The sequence below is a fragment of the Elephantulus edwardii genome, unplaced genomic scaffold, assembly GCF_000299155.1.
Source record: "Elephantulus edwardii isolate Elephantulus edwardi_28Jun2011 unplaced genomic scaffold, EleEdw1.0 scaffold00202, whole genome shotgun sequence".
NCBI classification, from domain to species: Eukaryota; Metazoa; Chordata; class Mammalia; order Macroscelidea; family Macroscelididae; genus Elephantulus; species Elephantulus edwardii.
This window is the reverse complement of record NW_006399952.1, coordinates 4,356,648-4,363,278: the sequence shown is the minus strand read 5'-3', so window position 1 is coordinate 4,363,278 and position 6,631 is coordinate 4,356,648. Positions and strand designations below refer to the sequence as shown.

The following is a 6,631-nucleotide window of genomic DNA, read 5'->3' as shown; positions in this document are numbered from 1 at the left end:
ATGATATCCCCTCCAAGGAACAGCCTCTCCTAGCAACACATCCAAAGTATGTGAGTTGAAGTTTTACGATTTTTGCCTTCAAGGAACACTCTGGCTGCATTTTCTCCAAGACACATCTTGTTTGTTCTTTTGGCAATTCTCCAACACCACAGTTTGACAGCATCAGTTCTTCTGTCATCCTTATTCATTGTGCAGCTCTCAGCTGCACAGTAAGTGTTGGAAATTCTGTGGCCTAAAAAGGTGCTTCTTAGTCCTCAAACTGATATCATTGCTTATCAATAATTTGGAGAGGCCCCTGACTGCAGACTTTCTCAGCAAAACACATTTCCTGATCTCCTGACTGCTAGTACTAAGTACATTGATTGTGGATCCAAGTAGGATGAAGTTGTTGACAGTTTCTCAATCTTTTCTCCAACATGATATTGTCTATGAGTCCAGTGGCAAAAATTTTTGGGTTTTTTTGATGTTGAGATGCAATTCATATGGAATGTCGTATTCTTCGATCTTCTGTAGCAAGTGCTTCATGTCCTCCTCACTTTCAGCAAGCAAGGCTGTGTCATCTGCATAATGAAGGTTAATGATAAGTCTTCCTCCAATCCTTACGCCAGCTCCATGAATGATGTGCCCAACATACAAACAGAACAGGTATGGAGAGAGGATACAGCCTTGATGCATACCTTTCTTAATTTTAAATCCTGTAGTGTTCCCTTTCTTTGTTTGCACAACAGCCTCTTGGTCTATGTATAGGTTCAACAGAGATTAAACCTTTTATATAATTGAATTTCCTCCACCAGCCCTCAGAAAAAGCCTTGCTCTATTTTACCTTGGGACTCTCACATACACACTGCTCCTTCTTCCCAGAACATTCCTCCCCAGTGATTCTCTTAACTAATGAGGATGCAGGTGGTCTCGTTTTCAGTGAGGAACTACACCTATTTCCACGGTCAATATAAAGGTTGGACCAGTTCCTAGAGAAAGAGTTTTGCTGCTACCCCAAAGGCAGACAGCTGTTGCAGGAGAGAAAATCCACCAGCTGTTGCATGGGAGAAAGATGGGCAATCTCTTCTCGTGTGAGTTACTCCGTCTGGAAACCCACAGGAGGATCAGCTATTGGTTAATTCTGACTCAACAGTAAACAGCAGCAGCAACATATGAATGTAGAAAGATGGACAGTGAATAAGGAAGATGGAAGAGGAATTTATGCCTTTGAGGTGTAGTGTTGGCAAAGAATTTTGAATATACCATGGACTACCAAAAGAAGACTCCCAACGACACGGACTGACCCAGGGACTGCCACAGGGGCTGTGCCAACAGGCTCCCGCACAGTGGAGATTATGAGGATTGTGCTGGGTTGGACAAGGCTTTGATCTGTTTTTATAGGGTTGCTGTGAGCCTGAATAAACCTGATGGCATCTAACACCACCACTAAACATGCAAACAAGTCTTTCTTAGAAGAACTGCAGCTAGAATGTTCCTTAGAAGGAAGGATGAGGGTGCTGGGATTTCATCTTGTGTACTTTGGGCATATTATGAGGAAGGGCCAAAACCCTGAAGAGATAGTTGATAAAGTAGTTGTCATTGTTGATGTTGTTGTGTACTGCAGAGTTGGGACTGACTCATAGCTGACCCTCCAGTGGGTTTTCAGAGGCTGTTAAGCACATGGGAGATTGTCCATCCTTCTCTTGTGAAGCAGCTGGTGGCCTTGAACCACGTGCCTTTGGGAATACAGCTCAGCTTCTTGCCACTAGGCTGAGGATCAGTGGAAATGAGAAAGATCCTCAGTTAGATACACTGACAGCAGCTGTAACCATGGGCATGGACGGTCACGGGTGTGAGGCTGGCCTGGGACCAGATAGTGCTTTGTTCTGTTGTACACGAGCCATTACGAGTGTAAACTGGCTCGACTGCACTAAACAACCACAAAAATGACAACAATCTTCTACTGTTCGATTGATTTCTAATTTTCAGTTGGAGATGCCATTTAGCTGATGTTCTTGTTGTTACGTTGAAGTTGTCAAGGATTTCCCTTTACTCGGACCCACAATCAACACTCATGGTGGCAGCTGGTAAGAAATTAAAAAACCATACAGTATTGGGCAGATCTATTGGTCAATGGCCTATTGAAAGTGTTCTTAATTGACTTAGAAATCATTCATTCTTGCATTAAGGAAACATGTGAAATTCAAGATGTTTAATATTATTTCAGAGGTTGTTTTGTGATTCTGTTAAAGTCAAGTTAAATGGACTTTTCTATTTTACATTATTAAGTTTAACTTAAGACAATAAAATTAAGAGCAATGCTTATTTTCTTCTTTATACTATTTTGTATCTTCCAGATGTTCTACTGCAAACACAAAATTCTATAATTTAAAAGGAATTAAAAATGAGAGTTGATAAAGACTCAAATAAGACTGTTTTAGATACATTCCTGAGACTAGAAATTTCTACAGGATCAATAGTATTGTTTGGGAGAAGTAGGATGGTGACCTGTGTGTTTATATAAAAATTGTACTGAATACGGCTTAAATGGATCCTAGCCCACCATCCCCTTTCCTCTCATGATCACGTGTGTGCTCCCACCATCATATTTCCTGGTTAACAGGCTGAAATCTCTATGTCATGTAATGTGGAATTTGCAGAGGTAAATTGTGGCCTAGTGGTAAGAAACTGCACTGCAATCACAAAGGCACATGGTTTGAATTCAGGGGAGAAGGATGGGCAATCTCCTCCCATGTGATTAACTGCCTCTGAAAACCTGCCAGAGGGTCAGCTGTGGGTTGGTTCTGATTCGATGGTACACAACAACAGCAACAACTGAATCTTAAAACTTTCCAATTATTTTGGGCTTTTAACAGGGATGTTTCTCTTAAAGAGCTTACGTGCATGTAAAAGCAACTGTAGGTTAGTTTTAGTGACCTTTTAAATTTCCCAAGTCCTGATATGATTTAAAATTATTTCAGTAAGACTTCTTTTTTGTAATATCTCAAAATCAATAAATTCAGTCAACCTGTAGTGTAACTAGTTTTATGCCCTTTACAAAGTGACCTTTTCAAAGCAGTTGCTTCCTAACAGAGATGCTAGCAAAGTGGTTAGTGACCTCTTGGTCAATTTTTGATACTAGAGAGGAAGAGTTCCTTTCAGAAGAAAAACGAACTAGACTTTTAAAGTTGGAAGTTGACCAAGATATTTAGAGATAAATATAAGTCTATTTTAACAACAGTTTCTTCTATAAAATGGAAATTGGACCAGCAGCTACATCTTTTTAAAAGAATTTCCTTTTTGCATAAGCAACTGAAGATGAGAGAAAATTCCTGAAAACCATAACTTGCAATGAAATTTTTGTTCAAGTTCTCTGTAAAGAGAATTCTCAGTGATCTGCCTTAACTTCCCTCCTTTGTTGTTGCTCTTCTAAAAGACCTCCAGAGTTGCCAAGACTCCACTCTCTCCTGGCTGCTAACAAGGGACATTAACAAGGGTAAGGACTTCAAGAAGCAGAAACTGGTTACCAAAGGCTTACAATTTTACCAACATTAGCAACAGTGTCTTATAAATATAAAGCACATCTTATATTCACCATCATAGATGGAGGTTACTGTCTCTTTATTCTTAACTGATTGGAAATCTTCATGTGATTGGTAATTGTAAAAATAATAGAAAAAGATTGAAGTTGTCAAGAATTTCATTTTACCACAATTGACCCTCATGAAAGCGGAGGTCAGGAAATGAAATGGCATACTGTATTGGGCAAATCTGCCACTGAGAATTTCTTTACAGCACTGAAGAGCAAGGATGTCAGTTTAAAGACTAAGGTGCACTTGGTCCAAGCCTTTGTATTTTCAACTCTCTGCATATGTGTGAAATTTGAAGAATTGAGTAAGAAATAATGAAGCATCAATGCCTTTGAATGTTGTGTGGTTGAAGAGTCTTAGATGGGGTAGATCAAGTCTGTTGAGTACGGGATAGCGGTAGGCTCACAAAATGTATTGACTATAACACGGGCCTCAAAAAAAAACACCAAACGAATCTGTCTTGGAAAAGTTGGAGCCAGAACACACTCCTTAGAAGCGCAGATGGCGAGACTTCATCTTATATTTTTGAGCATCTTAGCAGGTGGGGCCAGTCAGTACAGAAAGACATCACTCTTAGTAAAACAGCAGCCCAGCAAAAAAACAGAGGAAGACTCTCAAGGAGAAGGGTTGATACAGCAGCTACTGCAATGAGCTCAAACAGCCACAACTGTGAGGAGGGGGCAGGGCCAGGCAGTGTTTTGTTCTGTTATGTACAGGTCACTGTGAACCAGACCAGACTCTGTGGCACCTACCAACAGCAACAACAATAGGAGCAGCAGCAGCAGTCCTTGATTAAATTTCCTCCAGGTGTTGGATCTCAGGGACAGTACCAATCTACATGATGACTATTAAAACTATCATCTCTGTAGTGGAAATGGCGGAGGCCGCTGCAATTCGTGGGAGCCAGGTAAAACTAGCCTTGCGGGAGATCCGCATCCACTTATGTCAATGCTCAGTGGCAGCCAGGTTGTCAGGGACTTCATAGAGAAAAAGTAAGTGGAACTGAAAAAGGCGAATCCTCACGTACCCATCCTAATCCGCGAGTGCTCCGGTGTACAACCTAAGCTCTGGGCCTGCTATGCATTTGGCCAAGAGAAGAATGTCTCTTTGAACAACTTCAGTGCTGATCTAGTAACCAGAGCAGTGGAGAATGTGCTACATGGCAAAGTGTGAAACCTCAACTGATATTTAAAAGGAGCAGTCCAAGCCAGGGCTCTACCAAACTGAGTACAGTATGGCAAAACATGTTATTCCGTTCTCTATAAGGCTTGTGCTATAAAATGGTATCCCAGGGGAAAAAAAACCAACAAACTATCATCTCTACAAACATATAAACTTGCATAACTGGAATGACAAATGCTCTTTTTTGTGAGCTACCCAGCTATTGGTTTGGTATTATTCTTCACACTGTGCGTATTGTTGTTGTTTTGTACCGTAGAGTCAGAACCAACCCATAGCTGACCCTCCGGTGGGTTTTCAGAAGTAGTTAATCACATGGGAGGAAATCGAACAACCTTCTCCCGCAGAGCAACTGGTGGCTTCGAACTGTGTGCCTTCAGGATTGCAGTGCAGCTTCTTGAGCTCCCTACATATAGAATATACATAATTTTTATATTATTAATGTATATAGATGAATGGATAGAAATGAAATTCTGTAATTCACAGTTGTTTTTCTTAGGAATGGGATATAGCAGTTAGCATTATGATAGATGTCACATACAAAGACTGTTGATCAGCTACCAAAGACTTAGGGTATAAATACTACACTTACAACTGAAACTTTATGGCCTTTTATTTTTTACTTGATTCAAAAGGTTTATGAGAATAATGATACAATGTGTCAGGCGTTTCATTATACACATACATTATACATGTTCCCCAACTTTTTAGATCTGTCTCAAAGCTTACTTCCTTTGCAAAGTCCCCTCAACACCACACATCCTTTTGTCATTGATCTATTTATTAATCATTTAACAGAGTAGGACTCATGATGGGGCTGAGCACAGCCCTAGGCACTGTGAGTGTCAAAGATACAGCCAATGTCAAAGACACAGCTCCCTAGCTCAGTTACATGTCCCTCCCAGTCTCCTTAATTAGACTTTGTAAAGTACTCTAAGTACTTTGGAGAAATTATTTTAAAAGACCAATCCCTAGAAATTGATATAAGCTTGGTAAAGTAGAAGGCTCCTGGAAATGAGAGATCTTCAATAAAATCCATTGACACAATAAGGGCAACAGTGGGTTCAAATACACCAACAATTATGATGACGGTACAGGAACAAGCAAAATTTTGTTGTTATTCACAAATTATTCAGTTGGAGCCAACTTGAAAGAATTAATCATTAACAACTACATTGTAACCTCTTAAAGGCTAACTGGTCTACTACTCCACTTGGCAGGAAGAACTTAGACAGGGCAGGGCATATTTTGGTTAGTGAAAGGTCTGAATAGTTGGACTACATCTCCCCTGAGTCTACCATAATCAAATTGGACAACCAGAAAAACATTGCTGGTTCCTAGACAAAAGAAGAGTATTTTCACATGGTTCTCTATTTGGAGATAACAAATGTTACATGAATAGATGAATGAGTGACTGAGTCAATGATGCTACTTAAGAGAAGTTGGAGAACACCATGATAGTGTGACGTTTCAGTCAGAGAGAAGGGAGTCAGTGGTATTGATTTCTCTACAGCAGAGGAGACAAGAGGTGCTTCTTTAACTGAGGATTATCAGTGCTGCATTTGACCAACACATGGAGTTTTAATCCAGTGGGACAGATGCCATTCTGGCAGCTTTATCAAGAGGAAAAGACTTTGCTGAATGTGCAAAATGCAAATGTTACCTGGCCAAGAAATTCCCTAGCTTTACTCTAAAGCACTAGAGCTGAAAAAGAGACCTAGATGCAATGGAAATGAGCCAAGAGAGTAAAGGAGACAATAGGATCTAACAATAAACATCTAGGCAACAAATTAAACAGAGTAGGTAGGGGAGAGGAAGACAAAAGGACACAGAGGACAAAGTAAGTCCTTGTGAGCACTGATAGCCTAGTGGAATGAGCTGCA

The 6,631-nt window shown here is 40.3% G+C and overlaps 1 pseudogene; it reads left to right on the top strand.

The window, feature by feature from the left end:
* The first annotated feature begins 4,443 nt into the window (after window positions 1–4,443).
* On the top strand, window positions 4,444–4,742 carry LOC102856802 (annotated as a pseudogene).
* Window positions 4,743–6,631: the final 1,889 nt, after the last annotated feature.